The sequence below is a fragment of the Chrysemys picta genome, chromosome 1 (genome assembly GCF_011386835.1).
Source record: "Chrysemys picta bellii isolate R12L10 chromosome 1, ASM1138683v2, whole genome shotgun sequence".
NCBI classification, from domain to species: domain Eukaryota; kingdom Metazoa; phylum Chordata; order Testudines; family Emydidae; genus Chrysemys; species Chrysemys picta.
In genome coordinates this window covers 181,639,496-181,648,752 of record NC_088791.1, presented here as the reverse complement: position 1 = coordinate 181,648,752, position 9,257 = coordinate 181,639,496, and the positions used below count along the sequence as shown (strand labels likewise).

At 42.1% G+C, this 9,257-nt stretch overlaps 1 long non-coding RNA gene across 1 annotated transcript; it reads right to left on the bottom strand.

Annotated features, from left to right (window-relative positions):
• Nucleotides 1-945: 945 nt before the first annotated feature.
• LOC135983903 (uncharacterized) lies at nucleotides 946-8,680 on the bottom strand. The gene is made up of 4 exons (XR_010601728.1): nucleotides 8,562-8,680; nucleotides 6,672-6,816; nucleotides 3,178-3,319; nucleotides 946-1,279 (listed from the first exon to the last, which is right to left on the bottom strand). It is a non-coding gene; the product is annotated as an uncharacterized LOC135983903 (long non-coding RNA).
• Between the last annotated feature and the right edge of the window lie 577 nt (nucleotides 8,681-9,257).

The following is a 9,257-nucleotide window of genomic DNA, read 5'->3' as shown; positions in this document are numbered from 1 at the left end:
ACCCTATCAGTGTGGGAGGACTGCATGAGCTCGGAAAACATGTCATCATGAGTGTTGTTTTTTTTTCGCCTTCTAATCTGCGATAACCTCAGGGATGAAGATGATAGGGGGAGCTTAGAAACAATCCACACTCTATGATTCTGGGGGAACTGCATGGTCACCTGTGCTGCTGAGTTTGCCATGCTGACCAAACAGAAAATGAAATTCAAAAGTTCCTGGGGCTTTTCCAGTGTACCTGGCTAGTGCATTGGAGTTCAAAGGGCTGCCCAGAGCAGTCACATTGGAGCATTCTGGGATAGCTCCCGGAGGCCAATACCGTCGATTTCCAGCTGCACTACCCCAAATTCGACCCAGCAAAGTCAACTCCCCTCGACCAGAAGGTTGATTTTAAGAGCCCTTTAGGTTGACGGAACAGGGTTGGTTGTGTGGACGCAGTCATTTTTAAAATCGATCTAACATGGCTAAATTTGACCTAACCCCATAGTGTAGACCAGGCCTTTGAGGATACTCTGAGCTCCTTCCTATCTTCCTTTTGGGGGAGGAAGAGTGGCCACCCCAGAGTAGACTGTGGAATCCCTACCCTACCCATAACCTGTCAGAAGCCATGTCTGTCCTGACTAACTCAGTCTGTCAAGGGGTCCCTGTTCCCTGACAGAAGGGATCCGCCAGTGGAAAGTAAGAAGAAAAGTTAGTAAAGTCTGAAGAAATCCCCATCGTGACAAAACAGAAATTGTCATCCCATGCAGTTTCACCCACTCCTGCATCCAGCTCCCTCAGTTCTGCACCCTTGCTCCAACTGAACAACATTGTATTGTAGTTTCTCTATGTTTCTGTGGTCAGAATAATTATGTCATTTATCAAATCACTTATTTATGTCATTTCATTTTATAAATAAAAGGAAGATTCCTCACCCGTTTCTAAGAGTTTCTTGCATTACACTTCATTTTATTTTTTCATTATAGGTAAGTGGCAACATTTTTCCTTGTGTGGCTAGTGATGTTGTTATGAAATCTACTTAACTCTGCCCTCTAGGACACTTCCAAACTGAGTAAGATAAAAACACATTCTTTACATTCCATGATATACAATATACATGGAGGTTGGAAAATTAACTGAGTCACTGAAAAGATATTTCCCCCAAACTCTAACAAGGAAAAAACACATTAAAATTCATAACTTCTGCATTTTACACTTATCTTTGATGCTTTTCTGAACTGATGACAAGTTTTGTAAAAAGTTTACTTTATAATTTATTTGGAAGAGCATTCTTTCAGTATTTCTGGGAAGAAAGCAGAAAATAAAGTATTGTATCAATAAAACATAATGTGTCAAAGTCTATTTTAAGGCAAGTACATTTTAAAAAACCCACCTAGAATATGGCATTTCCTTTGAGTTTCATGGTTAATATTTTATCTTCAGTAGTGATGAGCAAACAGAGATTTGGTATTCAAGATGCATATCTAAGCAGCCCACAATCTACCTTTTTGTCATCTTTGATCTTCCCCTCTCTCATCCCCATGCCGGACTCCTCTGGTTTTCTTCCTTGCCCTTTTGTTCCATGACCTACAATTGGCCACTTGACACCTACATCTGCATTCCCAATGGGTCCCTGCCATCAGTGAAGCTGCTCTAATTTCTCGCATCCTCTGGGAACCAGAGCAGAGGTGCCCCAAAATGCATTGCCCTCAAGACCCCATAATTGTAAGACCTGAAATCATCAAACCAGCTCTTAAATAGCTTGCTTTCTTTTCATCACCACTGCACAGAACGCTCCTTAAAGTAGGAGAGGTTTATTTGTCCTAATATATATTAAAATTTTGTAAAAAACAAAGCTGTTCAACTAAATAAATAGTCTCAAAATAACAATTTCTCATCCTTCACATAGTGCTTCTGATCACAAACTGTTTGTACATAAGGACTGTAAAATCAGTACTTGAAGCCAGACAGCTAGTATTGAAAGAACAGTAATTGGACTAGAACAGGTACAAATAAAGAAAACTAATTTAAATTTTCATGCAGTATAGAGTGCATGATCAAAATATAATTCAAAAAAGAAAGATAGATATGACAGACTGTATAGCAGGAAAATAGAGGGGGGGGGGTGTAAAAGGCTGAAATACTTTACCTCCTTCCTGCAAAAAGAAAACAAAACAAAAACCTGTACAGGTAAAATAGCTTCATCTACTAGTGAATATATATGTCAAAGCTTTTCTGTGAGTGTTGCTATACTGTGTAGGTGAATGCGTACTTAGAGTGCAACAGTAATGTTAAAAATCATTGTCACACTTATCTGAATCTTGTAATCAGATGTTCAAAAAAGCAGAAATACTTATTTGTCTCAGCTAGTGTCACGTCATTTGTCCAGATTTCTTTATCCTCCAAATGGGGAAGGAGGGGGGAGAGAACGAGTATACAGGTTTTACCACATACATGTTAAAACACCAACCAACCAACAACACTGATCTACAGAAGACAATGGACCAAATCTGACCAAGATTTAATGACAAGATGATAAAACTGTTATCATTCAGTTTGCTGGTGCTGACTTGGGGAGGCACTGAAAGGTGAACATTACACGTCAGTCACAAGAGATGTGTGGGCCAACTGTCAGATGCTTCCACTGTGCATGTGAACTGCACCCACTGGGTTAGCTCTGAGGGAGGAGCAGCTGCTCTCTAGCATTGTTCCCCTATCTTTCCCATAGGTTGTTTCTGTGAAAGTTAATGTTAGCTAGCCCAGTTTTAAATTGAATAGGCCTCCACCCAAATCATGGGAAGTCTTGCGACCAGGGGCGGCTCTATGTTTTTTGCCGCCCCAAGCACGGCAGTCAGGCGGCTTTCGGCGGCATGCCTGTGGGTGGTCCGCTGGTCATGCAGATTTGGCATCCCTGCCGCTGAATTGCCGCCGAAACCGTGGCACCAGTGGACCTCCTGCAGGCATGCCTCCAAAGGCAGCCTGACTGCCACCCTCACAGCGACTGGCAGGCTGCCCCCCCCCGCGGCTTGCCACCCCAGGCACACACTTGCTGCACTGGTTCCTGGAGCCGCCCCTGCTTGTGAGACATTTGGGAACCACTGACAGTCAGAGGACTTGATCAACCTTGCAAATTTCTACTTATTCACCATCCAGAGCAAATAATGGTTCTTTGGTATTTTTGATAGGTAAGTAAAATGTTACCATTGTGAAAGGTGCACGAGTAGATTTTTGTTCCTGAGCTGGCAAATTTTCATACAATTCCTGCAAAGCAGCTCCTAGCGAATCCTTTGACGTCTGCCTGCTTTGTGATCTGAGTCCCCTTTCCACTGAAGACTGGGAGCCACTGGAGTAAAACAATGAGATTCTATGTACAAACACAGTGTTTGATTCCACTAAATGTCAATAATATATGCAGGTGGTGATATGGCCCAAAAATCTGACTCCTGTAAAGAAGTGTGTGTATATATATATATATATATATATATATATATCTTTTTATGTACATAAATTTTAAACCTAAATGACTTGTTCTACTATTTAAGCATCACACTACAATTAAGCAGCCCTGCAAGATATTGTGTACAAAGTGTACATGACATGGTATCAGAAGTAAACTAGTGCCAGAGGAGAACAGAAACAGAAAGAAAACAGCCTCAAAGGTTGCAGACAGCAGAAACAACAACAGCAAACATTTCTGGATCTCATTAACATGCCACTCTTGAATGCCCCAGAGAACTTCAGTTTCAACACATCTTGAGAATGGACAGAATGGAAGTAAGATTCTGCATTGCTATTAAACTGGGGATATTCAGGTATCATCTTTAATTTATGCTATGGACGAGTAGAGTATATCTTGAATCCCTTGACTTTACTGAAGACAGTCACAAAGGGAGAGTGCTTTCATAGTCATCTATGTTTGATGCATACGTTATATCTCAGAGAAAATTGGTTTATGAAAAGAGCATGTTTTCACCATAGAATTCAGGGATCAAGAGAAAATGATGTATCTTTTATAAGAACTTTGAATACATTGTCAGAAAAAAATATTTTTTGGGGGGGGGAGGGAATGCAGAACATGAAAATATCAGAGATAAGCTAATTATAGATCTTGCAGACAAGAACCTTTCAAAGCAACTACAATTGAAGACAGACTTAATCCTAACCATAGCTATCCAAATAGCAAAGCAGTCTCAACTTGTGAAACTGCAAAACAAACCTGACAAACTTGCAAAATAAAAAATTAACTTTGTAGTTATAAACAGATTCATCTTGAATGCTAAAAGTCATTACCGTAAAAGCCCCGAGGTTATGAGGAAACTCCAGGCAAACTACAGAGTCTTTTAGAATAAATGTACAAGATGTGAAAAATTTCATAGCTCAAGACATCCAGCTGAAGGTGAAATATGTAACAAATGCACAAAATGTGTAACAAATGCACACATTGACATTTTACAGCAGGCTACCCCACTAAGGCAGTGACAAAGCTAACTACGATGACAGAAAATCAAGAGCCATTGTTGCTGGGATCTATTATGTGTGACACAGCCTGCTTGGAGAGTGAAACTGAATATTCATGGAAAGAATACTCCTTTTATAATTGATTCAGAGCAGATGTGACCGTCATCTCAGAAGGGACTTATAATCACCTTCAACCCTTTCCAGCACCGAAATCACCGGAGACAGCCTTGCTTAGCCCTGGAGGTATTCTGAACCGCATGGACTAGTTCACCACAGAAACAACTTACAACAGTCAAAATGGTGCATTTAGAAGTGCATGTGATCAAAGACCAACAACCTTGTCACCTGCACTGCATGATGGGCCTACTGAGAAAAGTGGATGAACTCAGAGAATTTGGTGATACTGAACATTTAAGAGGAGATCCAGTACAAATAACTTCAAGAGACAACATGGAATCATACCGTGTACAAATCTCTACCAGACAGACCTTAGAAGAGCCTAGCTGCTGATTTTATGTGAATTCAGAGGACATATTGTCATAGTGGACTATTTTTTACAGGTATATAAAAATGTACTTGATAGACATAACATGTCAAAGTGGTATTGAGAAAGTGAAGTGCACTTTTGCTCACTTCAGTATTCCAGAACAACTAGTAATGGACAATGAACCACAATTCACTGTAACAGAATATAAGAATTCCAAATGAAATATTTTGATCATATCACTAGTGGCCCACATTACCCAGAAATGAATGGAGAGGCTCAGAAAGTTGTCCCGACAGCCAAGAAAATACTATAGCAGGAAGATCTATCCAGTGTTCTTCTGAGTTACAGATTTAGACCAATAGCAGCTACTGGATATAATCCAGCACAGCTCCTGTTGGGAAAACAACTCAAAACTATTTCCAAAGTTGCCAGACATGAAGAGCATAGCCAAATCAGATAAAAAAGGCAAAAAACTTATAAAAGTGTTAGTAACAGATGTCACTCAGATAACTGCAGGCTGTTGAAGCTGGTGACCATGTTTATATCAAACTGGATGGCGAAAAAGGATGGACAAGTCCAGCTGTCACAAAGTAAAGGAATTCAGTGTCCAGATCACATGCAATTGAGACGGTCGGTAATGAGTTTAAATCAGTATGTTCAGAGACACTTAACAGACAAAGAGATATGTACTGAACTTTAAAGACCAGTGTAATAGTGTAAGTTTTGTAAATGGCAGGGCTGTAGAACTTAAAGGGGGAGGGGGAGTGGAATGATAAACTGTATTATACTTGTTCAGTGAGTAGTGGTGCTGTGTGTAACATGCCTTATTAAGCTGACCTCAGCCAGACCTGGAAGGGCATTAAAAGCTCTTATAATGAACACATCTGTGTTTTAGCTTTCAGAGAAGGAGGCTCTGTAGCCAGTCCTTTTCTGGTAAAGGAGCCTGATCTGCAAGTAGAGGCCCTGAAACATGCCATGTACAAGGTGTACATAAACGGGTTGAAAAGTCAAGTCTTAATTTCACTCAGGTCAATTGAAATGTTGTCTTTTGACAATTTGAAATGTTTCATTTTGATTTTGACCTTTTATTGTGTATCTTAATTTAATTTAACAATGTTTTTGAAACAAGTCATTTTGAACTCGTAAAGAAACTTCTCTTCATTTAGAAAGTGTCAAAATGGGATGTTTTGGCAATTTCAAAACTTTTTTCCCCCCCAATACTATTTTGAAATGGGAGATTTGTTTCCACAGACTTTCAGTTTTTATGAATCTGCAAATTCCAATTAAACCTTTCATCAAAAAATTCTTGACCAGCTCTATTTGAGACCACCTCCAAAAATAAAAAAGGTCTGTTCTTCTTGCCATATGAGGGTAAAAGAAGGAATCAAGATAATGTCTTGGTAATAATATTCTTTTTTTTTCTGTTTTACAATGCATTCCAATATCATAAACAATCCAAACCCCCTTATATTTCTTGCAAAATTTTTGACTTTCAAACACTTATTGGTTGTTGTTTAAGGACCAACAGTGTCCTTAATGTTGTACAATATCAAAGAAAAATATCTTCCTCTGACCCTAAGCACCCCTGTATTCACACCCTACACATCATTGTAGCAATCTTTGTGTAAGATATGCCTTGACATATCATTTAAAAACTAACACTGATCATCAATATCTTGTGTTATGTATATACAAAATGCATATTAAGTTTTATGAACATAAGCTGAAATTATAAGTACAATGTATTTACCAGACAATTCTAGGGAGGAGATAAACCGGTTTCTCAAAGACAATTAATAAGCTCACACCGCTAGCCAGAGGTCATCAAAGTTGATTGGCAATCACCCATCAAGTGGCCATTCCTTAGCAATGAATGGGGGCAGGAACAGATCAATCTGTATTTTACCAAACAACAACATCATGAAACCTCTTTCACCGCAAGACACCATATTTCTGTCCTCACAGCTAGAATGAACTTTATCTCGGAGTAACCCTCAGGAAAATGCATTTAAAAGGGTGACTGGACTATAGAAGTGAGGGACAAAAACACCCAGTCTCTCTCTCTTTCTCTTAAGAAAACAAATGAATCAGCCCTTGGAATTTGGGGGGAAATCCTGACTTGAGAATTTGGTCAGTCATGTTGCTGGGAACATATCATAAGGATTTTACCTGGAACCAAATCTTGTTTAAGTTTGAACTACTAGAAATCATTTTACCCTAATTTATCTCGTAACCATTTTGGAGTTTAAGACCTTGTACTTGGACTCACTTTGTAGTTAAATAAACTTGTTTCATTTGTAATCTGAACTAACCTATTGAGCTGCTTTACAGGGGCAATGGGCCTTTAATATCTGAACTGTCCAGGAAAGGGCTGGACAGTGCAGAACATGTTTGGGGAAAATTCAGGACAGATATGTTGGCATCACCCTGCAAGTAGTAACCAGGACTGGTGGAAGCCAGAGTGACTGGAGTGTTGCTGACAAGCTGCTGGGGTGAGAGCTGCTGGACCAGTGCCACAGCTATACACAGACAGTCAGGGTGGACCTGCATGATAGTCTGTTTGTGAGCAGCCCAGATTGGTAGCTACAGCAGCAAAGTGTTGTGAAGCATCCCATGTTGTGGGGCAGGTGGTGACATCCCCACGCTGGTCTGGATTGCGCCCTGGAATGTAACGCTTCCCCTTAGGAATCTAAATAGACAGCACAATTAGACCCAAGTTCCACTGAGTGACCCGTAGGGCACTTTTTTTCTCTATAGTTTGAATATAATGGTAAGTGATAGGATTTTAAATGGCATGGTTAACATTGCTGAATCCTTTGGAAGAGATGAGTTTTAAGGGGTATATTGTGTAGAACTTGGCTGGTTCAGGAGCAGACCACTTATTTCACATAGGCATCAAATGCCATTTGGGGTTCAGCAGCAGTTTAAAGCGTATGTCTGGGGAGACTGGATAGGCTGGACCAGGGGAGTAGCCACCATATGTCCCACAGAAAAACATGCTACATGGAACAAAACTGTAAAAGAAAGCCACAAAGTTTAATGTGAGTGGAAAAATCATTACCAGCAGGGAAAGGAGTTGTGGTATGGAAGTCACTGGCAGCAAGGCTATACTGGAGCCCTGCTGCCAGGGAAAAGATTCCCTAAGGCCATGCAAAGGGGTAGGGACTCCCTGGGGTCTGCCTTGGAGATCTGCAGGATTTAGGCCTATGTTTCACAATTTCTTAGCCTACATGGCCTCATCCACTCCTATTTCTATGAGACTGCCATTACCACTTAACAGAGGATGTGATGGCCACATTCTAGCTGGATATTTACAAGTCCCAATTCTCCCATCACACCAGTTTTACGTTATGTGACAAAGTTCCTCCTCTATCTTGGTGGGTCCTGCGCTTATTGGCAGATTTTCTTGCCTCAGACATTCACCATGTGGGTTGGGGAACAGCCCCAAGACCTTCCCCTCTGGGAGAACCCACAGTCCAGGTCAATTGGGAGGGTTGGGGGGGAACCCCGGCCCACCCTCTACTCCGGGTTCCAGCCCAGGGCCCTGTGGACTGCAGCTGTCTATAGTGCCTCCTGTAACAGCTACAACTCCCTGGGCTACTTCCCCATAGCTTTCTCCAAACACCTTCCTTATTCTCACCACAGGACCTTCCTCCTGGTGTCTGATAATGCTTGTGCTCCTCAGTCCTCCAGCAGCACACCCACTCAGCTCCTTGCACCTCTTGCTCCCAGCTCCTCACACTCCCAAACTGGGGTGAGCTCCTTTTTAAAACCCAGGTGCCCTGATTAGCCTGCCTTAACTGATTCTAGAAGCTTCTTCTTAATTGGCTCCAGGTGTCCTAATTAGGAACCTTAACTGGTTCTAGCAGGTTCCTGATTACTCTAGTGCAGCCCCTGCTCTGGTCACTCAGGGAACAGAAACCCTATCTGACCTGGGAATCATAGATCACTCTCCTGTAGCCCTCTGCCCTGGAGGGAGGGAGAAGGCTACTCCTCCTCCTCCTCCTCCTTCTCTGCTACCTGCTTGCTGGCTGGCTGCTAGACCCACCCACACCCTTGGGTGCTACTGCTCCAGCTACAGCCCCTTGGGGGGGGGGGGCTGCTGGCCCACTCCCCAGAGGAGGGGAGGGAGAGACCCCAACCATTGCTCCTGCTGCTGAGGATGCCACCACCATCTCCACCTAAGAAGGGTCCTTTCTGCTGGCCACCAGACTGCCGCCTGGAGCTGCTGCATTTGCTGCTGGGGAGCTGCTGGAGCCCTGAGGAGAGGAAGAGGACCATCTGCCAGTGGGGGAGCACGTAGGAATTCTACAGACCACCGTGGAGGGGGCCCTCC